This window comes from Epinephelus lanceolatus, chromosome 22, assembly GCF_041903045.1.
Source record: "Epinephelus lanceolatus isolate andai-2023 chromosome 22, ASM4190304v1, whole genome shotgun sequence".
Taxonomy (NCBI): Eukaryota; Metazoa; Chordata; class Actinopteri; order Perciformes; family Serranidae; genus Epinephelus; species Epinephelus lanceolatus.
In genome coordinates, this window is record NC_135755.1 from 31,830,990 (window position 1) to 31,850,775 (window position 19,786).

Genomic DNA, 19,786 nt, shown 5'->3' on the forward strand with positions numbered 1-19,786 from the left:
CTCAACAAGCACCATGACAAGACCCACACGCCATTTAGTTTTGAGTTAATGCACACATACTCATTGAGAAATTAAAAAAAACAAAAAAGGAAAAAAAAGGGAAAAAAAGGAGAGTTTGTCCACTGGTACTGTTTTCCAAGGAGCTGGCTCCAGTAAAGGAGGAGCAGCGCCCTCTGCTGATGAAAGGTGAGAATAAAAAGCTTACAGCACCGGGTATTCCCAGGCGGTCTCCCATCCAAGTACTGACCCGGCCCGACCCTGCTTAGCTTCCGAGATCGGACGAGATCGGGCATATTCAGGGTGGTATGGCCGTAAGCCATGGAAGAGCATGCACGCACGCCATTTATAGATGGTAAAACATCAGCAAGGGTGGATGGCAAATGGTAATCTGTCATTTTCCTGCACTCAACAAGCACCATGACAAGACCCACACGCCATTTACTTTTCAGTTAATGCACATATACTCACTGACAAATTAAAAAAAAAAAAAAAAGAGAGTTTGTCCACTGGTGCTGTTTTCCAAGGAGCTGGCTCCAGTAAAGGAGGAGCAGCGCCCTCTGCTGATGAAAGGTGAGAATAAAAAGCTTACAGCACCGGGTATTCCCAGGCGGTCTCCCATGCAAGTACTGACCCGGCCCGACCCTGCTTAGCTTCCGAGATCGGACGAGATCGGGCGTATTCAGGGTGGTATGGCCGTAAGCCATGGAAGAGCATGCACGCACGCCATTTATAGATGGTAAAACATCAGCAAGGGTGGATGGCAAATGGTAATCTGTCATTTTCCTGCACTCAACAAGCGCCATGACAAGACCCACACGCCATTTAGTTTTGAGTTAATGCACATATACTCACTGACAAATTAAAAAAAAAAAAAAAAAGGGAAAAAAAGGAGAGTTTGTCCACTGGTGCTGTTTTCCAAGGAGCTGGCTCCAGTAAAGGAGGAGCAGCGCCCTCTGCTGATGAAAGGTGAGAATAAAAAGCTTACAGCACCAGGTATTCCCAGGCGGTCTCCCATCCAAGTACTGACCCGGCCCGACCCTGCTTAGCTTCCGAGATCGGACGAGATCGGGCGTATTCAGGGTGGTATGGCCGTAAGCCATGGAAGAGCATGCACGCACGCCATTTATAGATGGTAAAACATCAGCAAGGGTGGATGGCAAATGGTAATCTGTCATTTTCCTGCACTCAACAAGCGCCATGACAAGACCCACACGCCATTTACTTTTCAGTTAATGCACATATACTCACTGACAAATTAAAAAAAAAAAAAAAAAGAGAGTTTGTCCACTGGTGCTGTTTTCCAAGGAGCTGGCTCCAGTAAAGGAGGAGCAGCGCCCTCTGCTGATGAAAGGTGAGAATAAAAAGCTTACAGCACCGGGTATTCCCAGGCGGTCTCCCATCCAAGTACTGACCCGGCCCGACCCTGCTTAGCTTCCGAGATCGGACGAGATCGGGCGTATTCAGGGTGGTATGGCCGTAAGCCATGGAAGAGCATGCACGCACGCCATTTATAGATGGTAAAACATCAGCAAGGGTGGATGGCAAATGGTAATCTGTCATTTTCCTGCACTCAACAAGCGCCATGACAAGACCCACACGCCATTTAGTTTTCAGTTAATGCACATATACTCACTGACAAATTAAAACAAAAAAAAAAAGAGAGTTTGTCCACTGGTGCTGTTTTCCAAGGAGCTGGCTCCAGTAAAGGAGGAGCAGCGCCCTCTGCTGATGAAAGGTGAGAATAAAAAGCTTACAGCACCGGGTATTCCCAGGCGGTCTCCCATCCAAGTACTGACCCGGCCCGACCCTGCTTAGCTTCCGAGATCGGACGAGATCGGGCGTATTCAGGGTGGTATGGCCGTAAGCCATGGAAGAGCATGCACGCACGCCATTTATAGATGGTAAAACATCAGCAAGGGTGGATGGCAAATGGTAATCTGTCATTTTCCTGCACTCAACAAGCACCATGACAAGACCCACACGCCATTTAGTTTTGAGTTAATGCACATATACTCATTGAGAAATTAAAAAAAACAAAAAAGGAAAAAAAAGGGAAAAAAAGGAGAGTTTGTCCACTGGTGCTGTTTTCCAAGGAGCTGGCTCCAGTAAAGGAGGAGCAGCGCCCTCTGCTGATGAAAGGTGAGAATAAAAAGCTTACAGCACCGGGTATTCCCAGGCGGTCTCCCATCCAAGTACTGACCCGGCCCGACCCTGCTTAGCTTCCGAGATCGGACGAGATCGGGCGTATTCAGGGTGGTATGGCCGTAAGCCATGGAAGAGCATGCACGCACGCCATTTATAGATGGTAAAACATCAGCAAGGGTGGATGGCAAATGGTAATCTGTCATTTTCCTGCACTCAACAAGCACCATGACAAGACCCACACGCCATTTATTTTTCAGTTAATGCACATATACTCACTGACAAATTAAAAAAAAAAAAAAAGAAAAAAAAAAAGAGAGTTTGTCCACTGGTGCTGTTTTCCAAGGAGCTGGCTCCAGTAAAGGAGGAGCAGCGCCCTCTGCTGATGAAAGGTGAGAATAAAAAGCTTACAGCACCGGGTATTCCCAGGCGGTCTCCCATCCAAGTACTGACCCGGCCCGACCCTGCTTAGCTTCCGAGATCGGACGAGATCGGGCGTATTCAGGGTGGTATGGCCGTAAGCCATGGAAGAGCATGCACGCACGCCATTTATAGATGGTAAAACATCAGCAAGGGTGGATGGCAAATGGTAATCTGTCATTTTACTGCACTCAACAAGCGCCATGACAAGACCCACACGCCATTTAGTTTTCAGTTAATGCACATATACTCACTGACAAATTAAAACAAAAAAAAGAAAGAGAGTTTGTCCACTGGTGCTGTTTTCCAAGGAGCTGGCTCCAGTAAAGGAGGAGCAGCGCCCTCTGCTGATGAAAGGTGAGAATAAAAAGCTTACAGCACCGGGTATTCCCAGGCGGTCTCCCATCCAAGTACTGACCCGGCCCGACCCTGCTTAGCTTCCGAGATCGGACGAGATCGGGCGTATTCAGGGTGGTATGGCCGTAAGCCATGGAAGAGCATGCACGCACGCCATTTATAGATGGTAAAACATCAGCAAGGGTGGATGGCAAATGGTAATCTGTCATTTTCCTGCACTCAACAAGCACCATGACAAGACCCACACGCCATTTAGTTTTGAGTTAATGCACATATACTCATTGAGAAATTAAAAAAAAAAAAAAGGAAAAAAAAGGGAAAAAAAGGAGAGTTTGTCCACTGGTGCTGTTTTCCAAGGAGCTGGCTCCAGTAAAGGAGGAGCAGCGCCCTCTGCTGATGAAAGGTGAGAATAAAAAGCTTACAGCACCGGGTATTCCCAGGCGGTCTCCCATCCAAGTACTGACCCGGCCCGACCCTGCTTAGCTTCCGAGATCGGACGAGATCGGGCGTATTCAGGGTGGTATGGCCGTAAGCCATGGAAGAGCATGCACGCACGCCATTTATAGATGGTAAAACATCAGCAAGGGTGGATGGCAAATGGTAATCTGTCATTTTACTGCACTCAACAAGCGCCATGACAAGACCCACACGCCATTTAGTTTTCAGTTAATGCACATATAATCACTGACAAATTAAAACAAAAAAAAAAAGAGAGTTTGTCCACTGGTGCTGTTTTCCAAGGAGCTGGCTCCAGTAAAGGAGGAGCAGCGCCCTCTGCTGATGAAAGGTGAGAATAAAAAGCTTACAGCACCGGGTATTCCCAGGCGGTCTCCCATCCAAGTACTGACCCGGCCCGACCCTGCTTAGCTTCCGAGATCGGACGAGATCGGGCGTATTCAGGGTGGTATGGCCGTAAGCCATGGAAGAGCATGCACGCACGCCATTTATAGATGGTAAAACATCAGCAAGGGTGGATGGCAAATGGTAATCTGTCATTTTCCTGCACTCAACAAGCACCATGACAAGACCCACACGCCATTTATTTTTCAGTTAATGCACATATACTCACTGACAAATTAAAAAAAAAAAAAAAAGAAAAAAAAAAAGAGAGTTTGTCCACTGGTGCTGTTTTCCAAGGAGCTGGCTCCAGTAAAGGAGGAGCAGCGCCCTCTGCTGATGAAAGGTGAGAATAAAAAGCTTACAGCACCGGGTATTCCCAGGCGGTCTCCCATCCAAGTACTGACCCGGCCCGACCCTGCTTAGCTTCCGAGATCGGACGAGATCGGGCGTATTCAGGGTGGTATGGCCGTAAGCCATGGAAGAGCATGCACGCACGCCATTTATAGATGGTAAAACATCAGCAAGGGTGGATGGCAAATGGTAATCTGTCATTTTACTGCACTCAACAAGCACCATGACAAGACCCACACGCCATTTAGTTTTCAGTTAATGCACATATACTCACTGACAAATTAAAAAAAAAAAAAGAAAGAGAGTTTGTCCACTGGTGCTGTTTTCCAAGGAGCTGGCTCCAGTAAAGGAGGAGCAGCGCCCTCTGCTGATGAAAGGTGAGAATAAAAAGCTTACAGCACCGGGTATTCCCAGGCGGTCTCCCATCCAAGTACTGACCCGGCCCGACCCTGCTTAGCTTCCGAGATCGGACGAGATCGGGCGTATTCAGGGTGGTATGGCCGTAAGCCATGGAAGAGCATGCACGCACGCCATTTATAGATGGTAAAACATCAGCAAGGGTGGATGGCAAATGGTAATCTGTCATTTTCCTGCACTCAACAAGCACCATGACAAGACCCACACGCCATTTAGTTTTGAGTTAATGCACATATACTCATTGAGAAATTAAAAAAAAAAAAAAGGAAAAAAAAGGGAAAAAAAGGAGAGTTTGTCCACTGGTGCTGTTTTCCAAGGAGCTGGCTCCAGTAAAGGAGGAGCAGCGCCCTCTGCTGATGAAAGGTGAGAATAAAAAGCTTACAGCACCGGGTATTCCCAGGCGGTCTCCCATCCAAGTACTGACCCGGCCCGACCCTGCTTAGCTTCCGAGATCGGACGAGATCGGGCGTATTCAGGGTGGTATGGCCGTAAGCCATGGAAGAGCATGCACGCACGCCATTTATAGATGGTAAAACATCAGCAAGGGTGGATGGCAAATGGTAATCTGTCATTTTACTGCACTCAACAAGCGCCATGACAAGACCCACACGCCATTTAGTTTTCAGTTAATGCACATATAATCACTGACAAATTAAAACAAAAAAAAAAAGAGAGTTTGTCCACTGGTGCTGTTTTCCAAGGAGCTGGCTCCAGTAAAGGAGGAGCAGCGCCCTCTGCTGATGAAAGGTGAGAATAAAAAGCTTACAGCACCGGGTATTCCCAGGCGGTCTCCCATCCAAGTACTGACCCGGCCCGACCCTGCTTAGCTTCCGAGATCGGACGAGATCGGGCGTATTCAGGGTGGTATGGCCGTAAGCCATGGAAGAGCATGCACGCACGCCATTTATAGATGGTAAAACATCAGCAAGGGTGGATGGCAAATGGTAATCTGTCATTTTCCTGCACTCAACAAGCACCATGACAAGACCCACACGCCATTTATTTTTCAGTTAATGCACATATACTCACTGACAAATTAAAAAAAAAAAAAAAAGAAAAAAAAAAAGAGAGTTTGTCCACTGGTGCTGTTTTCCAAGGAGCTGGCTCCAGTAAAGGAGGAGCAGCGCCCTCTGCTGATGAAAGGTGAGAATAAAAAGCTTACAGCACCGGGTATTCCCAGGCGGTCTCCCATCCAAGTACTGACCCGGCCCGACCCTGCTTAGCTTCCGAGATCGGACGAGATCGGGCGTATTCAGGGTGGTATGGCCGTAAGCCATGGAAGAGCATGCACGCACGCCATTTATAGATGGTAAAACATCAGCAAGGGTGGATGGCAAATGGTAATCTGTCATTTTACTGCACTCAACAAGCACCATGACAAGACCCACACGCCATTTAGTTTTCAGTTAATGCACATATACTCACTGACAAATTAAAAAAAAAAAAAGAAAGAGAGTTTGTCCACTGGTGCTGTTTTCCAAGGAGCTGGCTCCAGTAAAGGAGGAGCAGCGCCCTCTGCTGATGAAAGGTGAGAATAAAAAGCTTACAGCACCGGGTATTCCCAGGCGGTCTCCCATCCAAGTACTGACCCGGCCCGACCCTGCTTAGCTTCCGAGATCGGACGAGATCGGGCGTATTCAGGGTGGTATGGCCGTAAGCCATGGAAGAGCATGCACGCACGCCATTTATAGATGGTAAAACATCAGCAAGGGTGGATGGCAAATGGTAATCTGTCATTTTCCTGCACTCAACAAGCGCCATGACAAGACCCACACGCCATTTAGTTTTCAGTTAATGCACATATACTCACTGACAAATTAAAACAAAAAAAAAAAGAGAGTTTGTCCACTGGTGCTGTTTTCCAAGGAGCTGGCTCCAGTAAAGGAGGAGCAGCGCCCTCTGCTGATGAAAGGTGAGAATAAAAAGCTTACAGCACCGGGTATTCCCAGGCGGTCTCCCATCCAAGTACTGACCCGGCCCGACCCTGCTTAGCTTCCGAGATCGGACGAGATCGGGCGTATTCAGGGTGGTATGGCCGTAAGCCATGGAAGAGCATGCACGCACGCCATTTATAGATGGTAAAACATCAGCAAGGGTGGATGGCAAATGGTAATCTGTCATTTTCCTGCACTCAACAAGCACCATGACAAGACCCACACGCCATTTAGTTTTGAGTTAATGCACATATACTCATTGAGAAATTAAAAAAAACAAAAAAGGAAAAAAAAGGGAAAAAAAGGAGAGTTTGTCCACTGGTGCTGTTTTCCAAGGAGCTGGCTCCAGTAAAGGAGGAGCAGCGCCCTCTGCTGATGAAAGGTGAGAATAAAAAGCTTACAGCACCGGGTATTCCCAGGCGGTCTCCCATCCAAGTACTGACCCGGCCCGACCCTGCTTAGCTTCCGAGATCGGACGAGATCGGGCGTATTCAGGGTGGTATGGCCGTAAGCCATGGAAGAGCATGCACGCACGCCATTTATAGATGGTAAAACATCAGCAAGGGTGGATGGCAAATGGTAATCTGTCATTTTCCTGCACTCAACAAGCACCATGACAAGACCCACACGCCATTTATTTTTCAGTTAATGCACATATACTCACTGACAAATTAAAAAAAAAAAAAAAGAAAAAAAAAAGAGAGTTTGTCCACTGGTGCTGTTTTCCAAGGAGCTGGCTCCAGTAAAGGAGGAGCAGCGCCCTCTGCTGATGAAAGGTGAGAATAAAAAGCTTACAGCACCGGGTATTCCCAGGCGGTCTCCCATCCAAGTACTGACCCGGCCCGACCCTGCTTAGCTTCCGAGATCGGACGAGATCGGGCGTATTCAGGGTGGTATGGCCGTAAGCCATGGAAGAGCATGCACGCACGCCATTTATAGATGGTAAAACATCAGCAAGGGTGGATGGCAAATGGTAATCTGTCATTTTACTGCACTCAACAAGCGCCATGACAAGACCCACACGCCATTTAGTTTTGAGTTAATGCACATATACTCATTGAGAAATTAAAAAAAAAAAAAAGGAAAAAAAAGGGAAAAAAAGGAGAGTTTGTCCACTGGTGCTGTTTTCCAAGGAGCTGGCTCCAGTAAAGGAGGAGCAGCGCCCTCTGCTGATGAAAGGTGAGAATAAAAAGCTTACAGCACCGGGTATTCCCAGGCGGTCTCCCATCCAAGTACTGACCCGGCCCGACCCTGCTTAGCTTCCGAGATCGGACGAGATCGGGCGTATTCAGGGTGGTATGGCCGTAAGCCATGGAAGAGCATGCACGCACGCCATTTATAGATGGTAAAACATCAGCAAGGGTGGATGGCAAATGGTAATCTGTCATTTTACTGCACTCAACAAGCGCCATGACAAGACCCACACGCCATTTAGTTTTCAGTTAATGCACATATAATCACTGACAAATTAAAACAAAAAAAAAAAGAGAGTTTGTCCACTGGTGCTGTTTTCCAAGGAGCTGGCTCCAGTAAAGGAGGAGCAGCGCCCTCTGCTGATGAAAGGTGAGAATAAAAAGCTTACAGCACCGGGTATTCCCAGGCGGTCTCCCATCCAAGTACTGACCCGGCCCGACCCTGCTTAGCTTCCGAGATCGGACGAGATCGGGCGTATTCAGGGTGGTATGGCCGTAAGCCATGGAAGAGCATGCACGCACGCCATTTATAGATGGTAAAACATCAGCAAGGGTGGATGGCAAATGGTAATCTGTCATTTTCCTGCACTCAACAAGCACCATGACAAGACCCACACGCCATTTATTTTTCAGTTAATGCACATATACTCACTGACAAATTAAAAAAAAAAAAAAAGAAAAAAAAAAAGAGAGTTTGTCCACTGGTGCTGTTTTCCAAGGAGCTGGCTCCAGTAAAGGAGGAGCAGCGCCCTCTGCTGATGAAAGGTGAGAATAAAAAGCTTACAGCACCGGGTATTCCCAGGCGGTCTCCCATCCAAGTACTGACCCGGCCCGACCCTGCTTAGCTTCCGAGATCGGACGAGATCGGGCGTATTCAGGGTGGTATGGCCGTAAGCCATGGAAGAGCATGCACGCACGCCATTTATAGATGGTAAAACATCAGCAAGGGTGGATGGCAAATGGTAATCTGTCATTTTACTGCACTCAACAAGCACCATGACAAGACCCACACGCCATTTAGTTTTCAGTTAATGCACATATACTCACTGACAAATTAAAAAAAAAAAAAGAAAGAGAGTTTGTCCACTGGTGCTGTTTTCCAAGGAGCTGGCTCCAGTAAAGGAGGAGCAGCGCCCTCTGCTGATGAAAGGTGAGAATAAAAAGCTTACAGCACCGGGTATTCCCAGGCGGTCTCCCATCCAAGTACTGACCCGGCCCGACCCTGCTTAGCTTCCGAGATCGGACGAGATCGGGCGTATTCAGGGTGGTATGGCCGTAAGCCATGGAAGAGCATGCACGCACGCCATTTATAGATGGTAAAACATCAGCAAGGGTGGATGGCAAATGGTAATCTGTCATTTTACTGCACTCAACAAGCACCATGACAAGACCCACACGCCATTTAGTTTTGAGTTAATGCACATATACTCATTGAGAAATTAAAAAAAAAAAAAAAGGAAAAAAAAGGGAAAAAAAGGAGAGTTTGTCCACTGGTGCTGTTTTCCAAGGAGCTGGCTCCAGTAAAGGAGGAGCAGCGCCCTCTGCTGATGAAAGGTGAGAATAAAAAGCTTACAGCACCGGGTATTCCCAGGCGGTCTCCCATCCAAGTACTGACCCGGCCCGACCCTGCTTAGCTTCCGAGATCGGACGAGATCGGGCGTATTCAGGGTGGTATGGCCGTAAGCCATGGAAGAGCATGCACGCACGCCATTTATAGATGGTAAAACATCAGCAAGGGTGGATGGCAAATGGTAATCTGTCATTTTACTGCACTCAACAAGCGCCATGACAAGACCCACACGCCATTTAGTTTTCAGTTAATGCACATATACTCACTGACAAATTAAAACAAAAAAAAAAAGAGAGTTTGTCCACTGGTGCTGTTTTCCAAGGAGCTGGCTCCAGTAAAGGAGGAGCAGCGCCCTCTGCTGATGAAAGGTGAGAATAAAAAGCTTACAGCACCGGGTATTCCCAGGCGGTCTCCCATCCAAGTACTGACCCGGCCCGACCCTGCTTAGCTTCCGAGATCGGACGAGATCGGGCGTATTCAGGGTGGTATGGCCGTAAGCCATGGAAGAGCATGCACGCACGCCATTTATAGATGGTAAAACATCAGCAAGGGTGGATGGCAAATGGTAATCTGTCATTTTCCTGCACTCAACAAGCACCATGACAAGACCCACACGCCATTTAGTTTTGAGTTAATGCACATATACTCATTGAGAAATTAAAAAAAAAAAAAAAGGAAAAAAAAGGGAAAAAAAGGAGAGTTTGTCCACTGGTGCTGTTTTCCAAGGAGCTGGCTCCAGTAAAGGAGGAGCAGCGCCCTCTGCTGATGAAAGGTGAGAATAAAAAGCTTACAGCACCGGGTATTCCCAGGCGGTCTCCCATCCAAGTACTGACCCGGCCCGACCCTGCTTAGCTTCCGAGATCGGACGAGATCGGGCGTATTCAGGGTGGTATGGCCGTAAGCCATGGAAGAGCATGCACGCACGCCATTTATAGATGGTAAAACATCAGCAAGGGTGGATGGCAAATGGTAATCTGTCATTTTACTGCACTCAACAAGCGCCATGACAAGACCCACACGCCATTTAGTTTTCAGTTAATGCACATATACTCACTGACAAATTAAAACAAAAAAAAAAAGAGAGTTTGTCCACTGGTGCTGTTTTCCAAGGAGCTGGCTCCAGTAAAGGAGGAGCAGCGCCCTCTGCTGATGAAAGGTGAGAATAAAAAGCTTACAGCACCGGGTATTCCCAGGCGGTCTCCCATCCAAGTACTGACCCGGCCCGACCCTGCTTAGCTTCCGAGATCGGACGAGATCGGGCGTATTCAGGGTGGTATGGCCGTAAGCCATGGAAGAGCATGCACGCACGCCATTTATAGATGGTAAAACATCAGCAAGGGTGGATGGCAAATGGTAATCTGTCATTTTCCTGCACTCAACAAGCACCATGACAAGACCCACACGCCATTTAGTTTTGAGTTAATGCACATATACTCATTGAGAAATTAAAAAAAACAAAAAAGTAAAAAAAAGGGAAAAAAAGGAGAGTTTGTCCACTGGTGCTGTTTTCCAAGGAGCTGGCTCCAGTAAAGGAGGAGCAGCGCCCTCTGCTGATGAAAGGTGAGAATAAAAAGCTTACAGCACCGGGTATTCCCAGGCGGTCTCCCATCCAAGTACTGACCCGGCCCGACCCTGCTTAGCTTCCGAGATCGGACGAGATCGGGCGTATTCAGGGTGGTATGGCCGTAAGCCATGGAAGAGCATGCACGCACGCCATTTATAGATGGTAAAACATCAGCAAGGGTGGATGGCAAATGGTAATCTGTCATTTTCCTGCACTCAACAAGCACCATGACAAGACCCACACGCCATTTATTTTTCAGTTAATGCACATATACTCACTGACAAATTAAAAAAAAAAAAAAAGAAAAAAAAAAAGAGAGTTTGTCCACTGGTGCTGTTTTCCAAGGAGCTGGCTCCAGTAAAGGAGACGCAGCGCCCTCTGCTGATGAAAGGTGAGAATAAAAAGCTTACAGCACCGGGTATTCCCAGGCGGTCTCCCATCCAAGTACTGACCCGGCCCGACCCTGCTTAGCTTCCGAGATTGGACGAGATCGGGCGTATTCAGGGTGGTATGGCCGTAAGCCATGGAAGAGCATGCACGCACGCCATTTATAGATGGTAAAACATCAGCAAGGGTGGATGGCAAATGGTAATCTGTCATTTTCCTGCACTCAACAAGCACCATGACAAGACCCACACGCCATTTAGTTTTGAGTTAATGCACACATACTCATTGAGAAATTAAAAAAAACAAAAAAGGAAAAAAAAGGGAAAAAAAGGAGAGTTTGTCCACTGGTACTGTTTTCCAAGGAGCTGGCTCCAGTAAAGGAGGAGCAGCGCCCTCTGCTGATGAAAGGTGAGAATAAAAAGCTTACAGCACCGGGTATTCCCAGGCGGTCTCCCATCCAAGTACTGACCCGGCCCGACCCTGCTTAGCTTCCGAGATCGGACGAGATCGGGCATATTCAGGGTGGTATGGCCGTAAGCCATGGAAGAGCATGCACGCACGCCATTTATAGATGGTAAAACATCAGCAAGGGTGGATGGCAAATGGTAATCTGTCATTTTCCTGCACTCAACAAGCACCATGACAAGACCCACACGCCATTTACTTTTCAGTTAATGCACATATACTCACTGACAAATTAAAAAAAAAAAAAAAAGAGAGTTTGTCCACTGGTGCTGTTTTCCAAGGAGCTGGCTCCAGTAAAGGAGGAGCAGCGCCCTCTGCTGATGAAAGGTGAGAATAAAAAGCTTACAGCACCGGGTATTCCCAGGCGGTCTCCCATGCAAGTACTGACCCGGCCCGACCCTGCTTAGCTTCCGAGATCGGACGAGATCGGGCGTATTCAGGGTGGTATGGCCGTAAGCCATGGAAGAGCATGCACGCACGCCATTTATAGATGGTAAAACATCAGCAAGGGTGGATGGCAAATGGTAATCTGTCATTTTACTGCACTCAACAAGCGCCATGACAAGACCCACACGCCATTTAGTTTTCAGTTAATGCACATATACTCACTGACAAATTAAAACAAAAAAAAGAAAGAGAGTTTGTCCACTGGTGCTGTTTTCCAAGGAGCTGGCTCCAGTAAAGGAGGAGCAGCGCCCTCTGCTGATGAAAGGTGAGAATAAAAAGCTTACAGCACCGGGTATTCCCAGGCGGTCTCCCATCCAAGTACTGACCCGGCCCGACCCTGCTTAGCTTCCGAGATCGGACGAGATCGGGCGTATTCAGGGTGGTATGGCCGTAAGCCATGGAAGAGCATGCACGCACGCCATTTATAGATGGTAAAACATCAGCAAGGGTGGATGGCAAATGGTAATCTGTCATTTTCCTGCACTCAACAAGCACCATGACAAGACCCACACGCCATTTAGTTTTGAGTTAATGCACATATACTCATTGAGAAATTAAAAAAAAAAAAAAGGAAAAAAAAGGGAAAAAAAGGAGAGTTTGTCCACTGGTGCTGTTTTCCAAGGAGCTGGCTCCAGTAAAGGAGGAGCAGCGCCCTCTGCTGATGAAAGGTGAGAATAAAAAGCTTACAGCACCGGGTATTCCCAGGCGGTCTCCCATCCAAGTACTGACCCGGCCCGACCCTGCTTAGCTTCCGAGATCGGACGAGATCGGGCGTATTCAGGGTGGTATGGCCGTAAGCCATGGAAGAGCATGCACGCACGCCATTTATAGATGGTAAAACATCAGCAAGGGTGGATGGCAAATGGTAATCTGTCATTTTACTGCACTCAACAAGCGCCATGACAAGACCCACACGCCATTTAGTTTTCAGTTAATGCACATATAATCACTGACAAATTAAAACAAAAAAAAAAAGAGAGTTTGTCCACTGGTGCTGTTTTCCAAGGAGCTGGCTCCAGTAAAGGAGGAGCAGCGCCCTCTGCTGATGAAAGGTGAGAATAAAAAGCTTACAGCACCGGGTATTCCCAGGCGGTCTCCCATCCAAGTACTGACCCGGCCCGACCCTGCTTAGCTTCCGAGATCGGACGAGATCGGGCGTATTCAGGGTGGTATGGCCGTAAGCCATGGAAGAGCATGCACGCACGCCATTTATAGATGGTAAAACATCAGCAAGGGTGGATGGCAAATGGTAATCTGTCATTTTCCTGCACTCAACAAGCACCATGACAAGACCCACACGCCATTTATTTTTCAGTTAATGCACATATACTCACTGACAAATTAAAAAAAAAAAAAAAGAAAAAAAAAAGAGAGTTTGTCCACTGGTGCTGTTTTCCAAGGAGCTGGCTCCAGTAAAGGAGGAGCAGCGCCCTCTGCTGATGAAAGGTGAGAATAAAAAGCTTACAGCACCGGGTATTCCCAGGCGGTCTCCCATCCAAGTACTGACCCGGCCCGACCCTGCTTAGCTTCCGAGATCGGACGAGATCGGGCGTATTCAGGGTGGTATGGCCGTAAGCCATGGAAGAGCATGCACGCACGCCATTTATAGATGGTAAAACATCAGCAAGGGTGGATGGCAAATGGTAATCTGTCATTTTACTGCACTCAACAAGCACCATGACAAGACCCACACGCCATTTAGTTTTCAGTTAATGCACATATACTCACTGACAAATTAAAAAAAAAAAAAGAAAGAGAGTTTGTCCACTGGTGCTGTTTTCCAAGGAGCTGGCTCCAGTAAAGGAGGAGCAGCGCCCTCTGCTGATGAAAGGTGAGAATAAAAAGCTTACAGCACCGGGTATTCCCAGGCGGTCTCCCATCCAAGTACTGACCCGGCCCGACCCTGCTTAGCTTCCGAGATCGGACGAGATCGGGCGTATTCAGGGTGGTATGGCCGTAAGCCATGGAAGAGCATGCACGCACGCCATTTATAGATGGTAAAACATCAGCAAGGGTGGATGGCAAATGGTAATCTGTCATTTTCCTGCACTCAACAAGCGCCATGACAAGACCCACACGCCATTTAGTTTTCAGTTAATGCACATATACTCACTGACAAATTAAAACAAAAAAAAAAAGAGAGTTTGTCCACTGGTGCTGTTTTCCAAGGAGCTGGCTCCAGTAAAGGAGGAGCAGCGCCCTCTGCTGATGAAAGGTGAGAATAAAAAGCTTACAGCACCGGGTATTCCCAGGCGGTCTCCCATCCAAGTACTGACCCGGCCCGACCCTGCTTAGCTTCCGAGATCGGACGAGATCGGGCGTATTCAGGGTGGTATGGCCGTAAGCCATGGAAGAGCATGCACGCACGCCATTTATAGATGGTAAAACATCAGCAAGGGTGGATGGCAAATGGTAATCTGTCATTTTCCTGCACTCAACAAGCACCATGACAAGACCCACACGCCATTTAGTTTTGAGTTAATGCACATATACTCATTGAGAAATTAAAAAAAACAAAAAAGGAAAAAAAAGGGAAAAAAAGGAGAGTTTGTCCACTGGTGCTGTTTTCCAAGGAGCTGGCTCCAGTAAAGGAGGAGCAGCGCCCTCTGCTGATGAAAGGTGAGAATAAAAAGCTTACAGCACCGGGTATTCCCAGGCGGTCTCCCATCCAAGTACTGACCCGGCCCGACCCTGCTTAGCTTCCGAGATCGGACGAGATCGGGCGTATTCAGGGTGGTATGGCCGTAAGCCATGGAAGAGCATGCACGCACGCCATTTATAGATGGTAAAACATCAGCAAGGGTGGATGGCAAATGGTAATCTGTCATTTTCCTGCACTCAACAAGCACCATGACAAGACCCACACGCCATTTATTTTTCAGTTAATGCACATATACTCACTGACAAATTAAAAAAAAAAAAAAAGAAAAAAAAAAAGAGAGTTTGTCCACTGGTGCTGTTTTCCAAGGAGCTGGCTCCAGTAAAGGAGGAGCAGCGCCCTCTGCTGATGAAAGGTGAGAATAAAAAGCTTACAGCACCGGGTATTCCCAGGCGGTCTCCCATCCAAGTACTGACCCGGCCCGACCCTGCTTAGCTTCCGAGATCGGACGAGATCGGGCGTATTCAGGGTGGTATGGCCGTAAGCCATGGAAGAGCATGCACGCACGCCATTTATAGATGGTAAAACATCAGCAAGGGTGGATGGCAAATGGTAATCTGTCATTTTACTGCACTCAACAAGCGCCATGACAAGACCCACACGCCATTTAGTTTTCAGTTAATGCACATATACTCACTGACAAATTAAAACAAAAAAAAGAAAGAGAGTTTGTCCACTGGTGCTGTTTTCCAAGGAGCTGGCTCCAGTAAAGGAGGAGCAGCGCCCTCTGCTGATGAAAGGTGAGAATAAAAAGCTTACAGCACCGGGTATTCCCAGGCGGTCTCCCATCCAAGTACTGACCCGGCCCGACCCTGCTTAGCTTCCGAGATCGGACGAGATCGGGCGTATTCAGGGTGGTATGGCCGTAAGCCATGGAAGAGCATGCACGCACGCCATTTATAGATGGTAAAACATCAGCAAGGGTGGATGGCAAATGGTAATCTGTCATTTTCCTGCACTCAACAAGCACCATGACAAGACCCACACGCCATTTAGTTTTGAGTTAATGCACATATACTCATTGAGAAATTAAAAAAAAAAAAAAGGAAAAAAAAGGGAAAAAAAGGAGAGTTTGTCCACTGGTGCTGTTTTCCAAGGAGCTGGCTCCAGTAAAGGAGGAGCAGCGCCCTCTGCTGATGAAAGGTGAGAATAAAAAGCTTACAGCACCGGGTATTCCCAGGCGGTCTCCCATCCAAGTACTGACCCGGCCCGACCCTGCTTAGCTTCCGAGATCGGACGAGATCGGGCGTATTCAGGGTGGTATGGCCGTAAGCCATGGAAGAGCATGCACGCACGCCATTTATAGATGGTAAAACATCAGCAAGGGTGGATGGCAAATGGTAATCTGTCATTTTACTGCACTCAACAAGCGCCATGACAAGACCCACACGCCATTTAGTTTTCAGTTAATGCACATATAATCACTGACAAATTAAAACAAAAAAAAAAAGAGAGTTTGTCCACTGGTGCTGTTTTCCAAGGAGCTGGCTCCAGTAAAGGAGGAGCAGCGCCCTCTGCTGATGAAAGGTGAGAATAAAAAGCTTACAGCACCGGGTATTCCCAGGCGGTCTCCCATCCAAGTACTGACCCGGCCCGACCCTGCTTAGCTTCCGAGATCGGACGAGATCGGGCGTATTCAGGGTGGTATGGCCGTAAGCCATGGAAGAGCATGCACGCACGCCATTTATAGATGGTAAAACATCAGCAAGGGTGGATGGCAAATGGTAATCTGTCATTTTCCTGCACTCAACAAGCACCATGACAAGACCCACACGCCATTTATTTTTCAGTTAATGCACATATACTCACTGACAAATTAAAAAAAAAAAAAAAGAAAAAAAAAAAGAGAGTTTGTCCACTGGTGCTGTTTTCCAAGGAGCTGGCTCCAGTAAAGGAGGAGCAGCGCCCTCTGCTGATGAAAGGTGAGAATAAAAAGCTTACAGCACCGGGTATTCCCAGGCGGTCTCCCATCCAAGTACTGACCCGGCCCGACCCTGCTTAGCTTCCGAGATCGGACGAGATCGGGCGTATTCAGGGTGGTATGGCCGTAAGCCATGGAAGAGCATGCACGCACGCCATTTATAGATGGTAAAACATCAGCAAGGGTGGATGGCAAATGGTAATCTGTCATTTTACTGCACTCAACAAGCACCATGACAAGACCCACACGCCATTTAGTTTTGAGTTAATGCACATATACTCACTGACAAATTAAAAAAAAAAAAAGAAAGAGAGTTTGTCCACTGGTGCTGTTTTCCAAGGAGCTGGCTCCAGTAAAGGAGGAGCAGCGCCCTCTGCTGATGAAAGGTGAGAATAAAAAGCTTACAGCACCGGGTATTCCCAGGCGGTCTCCCATCCAAGTACTGACCCGGCCCGACCCTGCTTAGCTTCCGAGATCGGACGAGATCGGGCGTATTCAGGGTGGTATGGCCGTAAGCCATGGAAGAGCATGCACGCACGCCATTTATAGATGGTAAAACATCAGCAAGGGTGGATGGCAAATGGTAATCTGTCATTTTCCTGCACTCAACAAGCACCATGACAAGACCCACACGCCATTTAGTTTTGAGTTAATGCACATATACTCATTGAGAAATTAAAAAAAAAAAAAAAGGAAAAAAAAGGGAAAAAAAGGAGAGTTTGTCCACTGGTGCTGTTTTCCAAGGAGCTGGCTCCAGTAAAGGAGGAGCAGCGCCCTCTGCTGATGAAAGGTGAGAATAAAAAGCTTACAGCACCGGGTATTCCCAGGCGGTCTCCCATCCAAGTACTGACCCGGCCCGACCCTGCTTAGCTTCCGAGATCGGACGAGATCGGGCGTATTCAGGGTGGTATGGCCGTAAGCCATGGAAGAGCATGCACGCACGCCATTTATAGATGGTAAAACATCAGCAAGGGTGGATGGCAAATGGTAATCTGTCATTTTACTGCACTCAACAAGCGCCATGACAAGACCCACACGCCATTTAGTTTTCAGTTAATGCACATATACTCACTGACAAATTAAAACAAAAAAAAAAAGAGAGTTTGTCCACTGGTGCTGTTTTCCAAGGAGCTGGCTCCAGTAAAGGAGGAGCAGCGCCCTCTGCTGATGAAAGGTGAGAATAAAAAGCTTACAGCACCGGGTATTCCCAGGCGGTCTCCCATCCAAGTACTGACCCGGCCCGACCCTGCTTAGCTTCCGAGATCGGACGAGATCGGGCGTATTCAGGGTGGTATGGCCGTAAGCCATGGAAGAGCATGCACGCACGCCATTTATAGATGGTAAAACATCAGCAAGGGTGGATGGCAAATGGTAATCTGTCATTTTCCTGCACTCAACAAGCACCATGACAAGACCCACACGCCATTTAGTTTTGAGTTAATGCACATATACTCATTGAGAAATTAAAAAAAAAAAAAAAGGAAAAAAAAGGGACAAAAAGGAGAGTTTGTCCACTGGTGCTGTTTTCCAAGGAGCTGGCTCCAGTAAAGGAGGAGCAGCGCCCTCTGCTGATGAAAGGTGAGAATAAAAAGCTTACAGCACCGGGTATTCCCAGGCGGTCTCCCATCCAAGTACTGACCCGGCCCGACCCTGCTTAGCTTCCGAGATCGGACGAGATCCGGCGTATTCAGGGTGGTATGGCCGTAAGCCATGGAAGAGCATGCACGCACGCCATTTATAGATGGTAAAACATCAGCAAGGGTGGATGGCAAATGGTAATCTGTCATTTTACTGCACTCAACAAGCGCCATGACAAGACCCACACGCCATTTAGTTTTCAGTTAATGCACATATACTCACTGACAAATTAAAACAAAAAAAAAAAAGAGAGTTTGTCCACTGGTGCTGTTTTCCAAGGAGCTGGCTCCAGTAAAGGAGGAGCAGCGCCCTCTGCTGATGAAAGGTGAGAATAAAAAGCTTACAGCACCGGGTATTCCCAGGCGGTCTCCCATCCAAGTACTGACCCGGCCCGACCCTGCTTAGCTTCCGAGATCGGACGAGATCGGGCGTATTCAGGGTGGTATGGCCGTAAGCCATGGAAGAGCATGCACGCACGCCATTTATAGATGGTAAAACATCAGCAAGGGTGGATGGCAAATGGTAATCTGTCATTTTCCTGCACTCAACAAGCACCATGACAAGACCCACACGCCATTTAGTTTTGAGTTAATGCACATATACTCATTGAGAAATTAAAAAAAACAAAAAAGGAAAAAAAAGGGAAAAAAAGGAGAGTTTGTCCACTGGTGCTGTTTTCCAAGGAGCTGGCTCCAGTAAAGGAGGAGCAGCGCCCTCTGCTGATGAAAGGTGAGAATAAAAAGCTTACAGCACCGGGTATTCCCAGGCGGTCTCCCATCCAAGTACTGACCCGGCCCGACCCTGCTTAGCTTCCGAGATCGGACGAGATCGGGCGTATTCAGGGTGGTATGGCCGTAAGCCATGGAAGAGCATGCACGCACGCCATTTATAGATGGTAAAACATCAGCAAGGGTGGATGGCAAATGGTAATCTGTCATTTTCCTGCACTCAACAAGCACCATGACAAGACCCACACGCCATTTATTTTTCAGTTAATGCACATATACTCACTGACAAATTAAAAAAAAAAAAAAAGAAAAAAAAAAAGAGAGTTTGTCCACTGGTGCTGTTTTCCAAGGAGCTGGCTCCAGTAAAGGAGGAGCAGCGCCCTCTGCTGATGAAAGGTGAGAATAAAAAGCTTACAGCACCGGGTATTCCCAGGCGGTCTCCCATCCAAGTACTGACCCGGCCCGACCCTGCTTAGCTTCCGAGATTGGACGAGATCGGGCGTATTCAGGGTGGTATGGCCGTAAGCCATGGAAGAGCATGCACGCACGCCATTTATAGATGGTAAAACATCAGCAAGGGTGGATGGCAAATGGTAATCTGTCATTTTCCTGCACTCAACAAGCACCATGACAAGACCCACACGCCATTTAGTTTTGAGTTAATGCACACATACTCATTGAGAAATTAAAAAAAACAAAAAAGGAAAAAAAAGGGAAAAAAAGGAGAGTTCGTCCACTGGTACTGTTTTCCAA

The 19,786-nt window shown here is 47.5% G+C and overlaps 50 non-coding genes across 50 annotated transcripts; all 50 read right to left on the minus strand.

The window, feature by feature from the left end:
- Positions 1-198: 198 nt before the first annotated feature.
- On the minus strand, positions 199-317 carry LOC144460738 (5S ribosomal RNA). Its single transcript, XR_013489457.1, has one exon. It is a non-coding gene; the product is annotated as a 5S ribosomal RNA (ribosomal RNA).
- A 265-nt stretch (positions 318-582) lies between these two features.
- LOC144460790 (5S ribosomal RNA) lies at positions 583-701 on the minus strand. Its single transcript, XR_013489509.1, has one exon. It is a non-coding gene; the product is annotated as a 5S ribosomal RNA (ribosomal RNA).
- Positions 702-978: 277 nt separating this feature from the next.
- On the minus strand, positions 979-1,097 carry LOC144460185 (5S ribosomal RNA). The gene has a single exon (XR_013488901.1). It is a non-coding gene; the product is annotated as a 5S ribosomal RNA (ribosomal RNA).
- Positions 1,098-1,363: 266 nt separating this feature from the next.
- On the minus strand, positions 1,364-1,482 carry LOC144461418 (5S ribosomal RNA). The gene has a single exon (XR_013490119.1). It is a non-coding gene; the product is annotated as a 5S ribosomal RNA (ribosomal RNA).
- A 265-nt stretch (positions 1,483-1,747) lies between these two features.
- On the minus strand, positions 1,748-1,866 carry LOC144461419 (5S ribosomal RNA). The gene has a single exon (XR_013490120.1). It is a non-coding gene; the product is annotated as a 5S ribosomal RNA (ribosomal RNA).
- Positions 1,867-2,151: 285 nt separating this feature from the next.
- Positions 2,152-2,270, minus strand: LOC144461420 (5S ribosomal RNA). Its single transcript, XR_013490121.1, has one exon. It is a non-coding gene; the product is annotated as a 5S ribosomal RNA (ribosomal RNA).
- A 276-nt stretch (positions 2,271-2,546) lies between these two features.
- On the minus strand, positions 2,547-2,665 carry LOC144461421 (5S ribosomal RNA). The gene has a single exon (XR_013490122.1). It is a non-coding gene; the product is annotated as a 5S ribosomal RNA (ribosomal RNA).
- A 266-nt stretch (positions 2,666-2,931) lies between these two features.
- Positions 2,932-3,050, minus strand: LOC144461422 (5S ribosomal RNA). The gene has a single exon (XR_013490123.1). It is a non-coding gene; the product is annotated as a 5S ribosomal RNA (ribosomal RNA).
- Positions 3,051-3,334: 284 nt separating this feature from the next.
- On the minus strand, positions 3,335-3,453 carry LOC144461423 (5S ribosomal RNA). The gene has a single exon (XR_013490124.1). It is a non-coding gene; the product is annotated as a 5S ribosomal RNA (ribosomal RNA).
- Positions 3,454-3,718: 265 nt separating this feature from the next.
- Positions 3,719-3,837, minus strand: LOC144461425 (5S ribosomal RNA). Its single transcript, XR_013490126.1, has one exon. It is a non-coding gene; the product is annotated as a 5S ribosomal RNA (ribosomal RNA).
- Positions 3,838-4,114: 277 nt separating this feature from the next.
- LOC144461426 (5S ribosomal RNA) lies at positions 4,115-4,233 on the minus strand. Its single transcript, XR_013490127.1, has one exon. It is a non-coding gene; the product is annotated as a 5S ribosomal RNA (ribosomal RNA).
- Positions 4,234-4,499: 266 nt separating this feature from the next.
- Positions 4,500-4,618, minus strand: LOC144461427 (5S ribosomal RNA). Its single transcript, XR_013490129.1, has one exon. It is a non-coding gene; the product is annotated as a 5S ribosomal RNA (ribosomal RNA).
- A 284-nt stretch (positions 4,619-4,902) lies between these two features.
- Positions 4,903-5,021, minus strand: LOC144461428 (5S ribosomal RNA). The gene has a single exon (XR_013490130.1). It is a non-coding gene; the product is annotated as a 5S ribosomal RNA (ribosomal RNA).
- Positions 5,022-5,286: 265 nt separating this feature from the next.
- LOC144461429 (5S ribosomal RNA) lies at positions 5,287-5,405 on the minus strand. The gene has a single exon (XR_013490131.1). It is a non-coding gene; the product is annotated as a 5S ribosomal RNA (ribosomal RNA).
- A 277-nt stretch (positions 5,406-5,682) lies between these two features.
- Positions 5,683-5,801, minus strand: LOC144461430 (5S ribosomal RNA). Its single transcript, XR_013490132.1, has one exon. It is a non-coding gene; the product is annotated as a 5S ribosomal RNA (ribosomal RNA).
- Positions 5,802-6,067: 266 nt separating this feature from the next.
- Positions 6,068-6,186, minus strand: LOC144461431 (5S ribosomal RNA). Its single transcript, XR_013490133.1, has one exon. It is a non-coding gene; the product is annotated as a 5S ribosomal RNA (ribosomal RNA).
- Positions 6,187-6,451: 265 nt separating this feature from the next.
- LOC144461432 (5S ribosomal RNA) lies at positions 6,452-6,570 on the minus strand. Its single transcript, XR_013490134.1, has one exon. It is a non-coding gene; the product is annotated as a 5S ribosomal RNA (ribosomal RNA).
- A 285-nt stretch (positions 6,571-6,855) lies between these two features.
- On the minus strand, positions 6,856-6,974 carry LOC144461433 (5S ribosomal RNA). The gene has a single exon (XR_013490135.1). It is a non-coding gene; the product is annotated as a 5S ribosomal RNA (ribosomal RNA).
- Positions 6,975-7,249: 275 nt separating this feature from the next.
- Positions 7,250-7,368, minus strand: LOC144461434 (5S ribosomal RNA). Its single transcript, XR_013490136.1, has one exon. It is a non-coding gene; the product is annotated as a 5S ribosomal RNA (ribosomal RNA).
- A 284-nt stretch (positions 7,369-7,652) lies between these two features.
- Positions 7,653-7,771, minus strand: LOC144461436 (5S ribosomal RNA). Its single transcript, XR_013490138.1, has one exon. It is a non-coding gene; the product is annotated as a 5S ribosomal RNA (ribosomal RNA).
- Positions 7,772-8,036: 265 nt separating this feature from the next.
- Positions 8,037-8,155, minus strand: LOC144461437 (5S ribosomal RNA). Its single transcript, XR_013490139.1, has one exon. It is a non-coding gene; the product is annotated as a 5S ribosomal RNA (ribosomal RNA).
- A 276-nt stretch (positions 8,156-8,431) lies between these two features.
- Positions 8,432-8,550, minus strand: LOC144461438 (5S ribosomal RNA). Its single transcript, XR_013490140.1, has one exon. It is a non-coding gene; the product is annotated as a 5S ribosomal RNA (ribosomal RNA).
- Positions 8,551-8,816: 266 nt separating this feature from the next.
- Positions 8,817-8,935, minus strand: LOC144461439 (5S ribosomal RNA). The gene has a single exon (XR_013490141.1). It is a non-coding gene; the product is annotated as a 5S ribosomal RNA (ribosomal RNA).
- Positions 8,936-9,220: 285 nt separating this feature from the next.
- LOC144461440 (5S ribosomal RNA) lies at positions 9,221-9,339 on the minus strand. The gene has a single exon (XR_013490142.1). It is a non-coding gene; the product is annotated as a 5S ribosomal RNA (ribosomal RNA).
- Positions 9,340-9,604: 265 nt separating this feature from the next.
- On the minus strand, positions 9,605-9,723 carry LOC144461441 (5S ribosomal RNA). Its single transcript, XR_013490143.1, has one exon. It is a non-coding gene; the product is annotated as a 5S ribosomal RNA (ribosomal RNA).
- Positions 9,724-10,008: 285 nt separating this feature from the next.
- LOC144461442 (5S ribosomal RNA) lies at positions 10,009-10,127 on the minus strand. Its single transcript, XR_013490144.1, has one exon. It is a non-coding gene; the product is annotated as a 5S ribosomal RNA (ribosomal RNA).
- Positions 10,128-10,392: 265 nt separating this feature from the next.
- Positions 10,393-10,511, minus strand: LOC144461443 (5S ribosomal RNA). Its single transcript, XR_013490145.1, has one exon. It is a non-coding gene; the product is annotated as a 5S ribosomal RNA (ribosomal RNA).
- A 285-nt stretch (positions 10,512-10,796) lies between these two features.
- On the minus strand, positions 10,797-10,915 carry LOC144461444 (5S ribosomal RNA). Its single transcript, XR_013490146.1, has one exon. It is a non-coding gene; the product is annotated as a 5S ribosomal RNA (ribosomal RNA).
- Positions 10,916-11,191: 276 nt separating this feature from the next.
- Positions 11,192-11,310, minus strand: LOC144461130 (5S ribosomal RNA). The gene has a single exon (XR_013489849.1). It is a non-coding gene; the product is annotated as a 5S ribosomal RNA (ribosomal RNA).
- A 285-nt stretch (positions 11,311-11,595) lies between these two features.
- Positions 11,596-11,714, minus strand: LOC144460739 (5S ribosomal RNA). The gene has a single exon (XR_013489458.1). It is a non-coding gene; the product is annotated as a 5S ribosomal RNA (ribosomal RNA).
- Positions 11,715-11,979: 265 nt separating this feature from the next.
- On the minus strand, positions 11,980-12,098 carry LOC144460792 (5S ribosomal RNA). Its single transcript, XR_013489511.1, has one exon. It is a non-coding gene; the product is annotated as a 5S ribosomal RNA (ribosomal RNA).
- Positions 12,099-12,364: 266 nt separating this feature from the next.
- Positions 12,365-12,483, minus strand: LOC144461445 (5S ribosomal RNA). Its single transcript, XR_013490147.1, has one exon. It is a non-coding gene; the product is annotated as a 5S ribosomal RNA (ribosomal RNA).
- Positions 12,484-12,767: 284 nt separating this feature from the next.
- LOC144461447 (5S ribosomal RNA) lies at positions 12,768-12,886 on the minus strand. The gene has a single exon (XR_013490149.1). It is a non-coding gene; the product is annotated as a 5S ribosomal RNA (ribosomal RNA).
- Positions 12,887-13,151: 265 nt separating this feature from the next.
- On the minus strand, positions 13,152-13,270 carry LOC144461448 (5S ribosomal RNA). The gene has a single exon (XR_013490150.1). It is a non-coding gene; the product is annotated as a 5S ribosomal RNA (ribosomal RNA).
- Positions 13,271-13,545: 275 nt separating this feature from the next.
- On the minus strand, positions 13,546-13,664 carry LOC144461449 (5S ribosomal RNA). The gene has a single exon (XR_013490151.1). It is a non-coding gene; the product is annotated as a 5S ribosomal RNA (ribosomal RNA).
- A 266-nt stretch (positions 13,665-13,930) lies between these two features.
- Positions 13,931-14,049, minus strand: LOC144461450 (5S ribosomal RNA). Its single transcript, XR_013490152.1, has one exon. It is a non-coding gene; the product is annotated as a 5S ribosomal RNA (ribosomal RNA).
- A 265-nt stretch (positions 14,050-14,314) lies between these two features.
- On the minus strand, positions 14,315-14,433 carry LOC144461451 (5S ribosomal RNA). Its single transcript, XR_013490153.1, has one exon. It is a non-coding gene; the product is annotated as a 5S ribosomal RNA (ribosomal RNA).
- A 285-nt stretch (positions 14,434-14,718) lies between these two features.
- Positions 14,719-14,837, minus strand: LOC144461452 (5S ribosomal RNA). The gene has a single exon (XR_013490154.1). It is a non-coding gene; the product is annotated as a 5S ribosomal RNA (ribosomal RNA).
- Positions 14,838-15,113: 276 nt separating this feature from the next.
- On the minus strand, positions 15,114-15,232 carry LOC144461453 (5S ribosomal RNA). The gene has a single exon (XR_013490155.1). It is a non-coding gene; the product is annotated as a 5S ribosomal RNA (ribosomal RNA).
- A 266-nt stretch (positions 15,233-15,498) lies between these two features.
- Positions 15,499-15,617, minus strand: LOC144461454 (5S ribosomal RNA). The gene has a single exon (XR_013490156.1). It is a non-coding gene; the product is annotated as a 5S ribosomal RNA (ribosomal RNA).
- A 284-nt stretch (positions 15,618-15,901) lies between these two features.
- LOC144461455 (5S ribosomal RNA) lies at positions 15,902-16,020 on the minus strand. Its single transcript, XR_013490157.1, has one exon. It is a non-coding gene; the product is annotated as a 5S ribosomal RNA (ribosomal RNA).
- A 265-nt stretch (positions 16,021-16,285) lies between these two features.
- On the minus strand, positions 16,286-16,404 carry LOC144461456 (5S ribosomal RNA). The gene has a single exon (XR_013490158.1). It is a non-coding gene; the product is annotated as a 5S ribosomal RNA (ribosomal RNA).
- Positions 16,405-16,680: 276 nt separating this feature from the next.
- Positions 16,681-16,799, minus strand: LOC144461458 (5S ribosomal RNA). The gene has a single exon (XR_013490160.1). It is a non-coding gene; the product is annotated as a 5S ribosomal RNA (ribosomal RNA).
- A 266-nt stretch (positions 16,800-17,065) lies between these two features.
- LOC144461459 (5S ribosomal RNA) lies at positions 17,066-17,184 on the minus strand. Its single transcript, XR_013490161.1, has one exon. It is a non-coding gene; the product is annotated as a 5S ribosomal RNA (ribosomal RNA).
- A 285-nt stretch (positions 17,185-17,469) lies between these two features.
- LOC144461460 (5S ribosomal RNA) lies at positions 17,470-17,588 on the minus strand. The gene has a single exon (XR_013490162.1). It is a non-coding gene; the product is annotated as a 5S ribosomal RNA (ribosomal RNA).
- Positions 17,589-17,853: 265 nt separating this feature from the next.
- Positions 17,854-17,972, minus strand: LOC144461461 (5S ribosomal RNA). Its single transcript, XR_013490163.1, has one exon. It is a non-coding gene; the product is annotated as a 5S ribosomal RNA (ribosomal RNA).
- A 285-nt stretch (positions 17,973-18,257) lies between these two features.
- LOC144461105 (5S ribosomal RNA) lies at positions 18,258-18,376 on the minus strand. Its single transcript, XR_013489824.1, has one exon. It is a non-coding gene; the product is annotated as a 5S ribosomal RNA (ribosomal RNA).
- A 266-nt stretch (positions 18,377-18,642) lies between these two features.
- LOC144461462 (5S ribosomal RNA) lies at positions 18,643-18,761 on the minus strand. The gene has a single exon (XR_013490164.1). It is a non-coding gene; the product is annotated as a 5S ribosomal RNA (ribosomal RNA).
- Positions 18,762-19,046: 285 nt separating this feature from the next.
- On the minus strand, positions 19,047-19,165 carry LOC144461463 (5S ribosomal RNA). The gene has a single exon (XR_013490165.1). It is a non-coding gene; the product is annotated as a 5S ribosomal RNA (ribosomal RNA).
- A 276-nt stretch (positions 19,166-19,441) lies between these two features.
- On the minus strand, positions 19,442-19,560 carry LOC144461132 (5S ribosomal RNA). The gene has a single exon (XR_013489851.1). It is a non-coding gene; the product is annotated as a 5S ribosomal RNA (ribosomal RNA).
- Between the last annotated feature and the right edge of the window lie 226 nt (positions 19,561-19,786).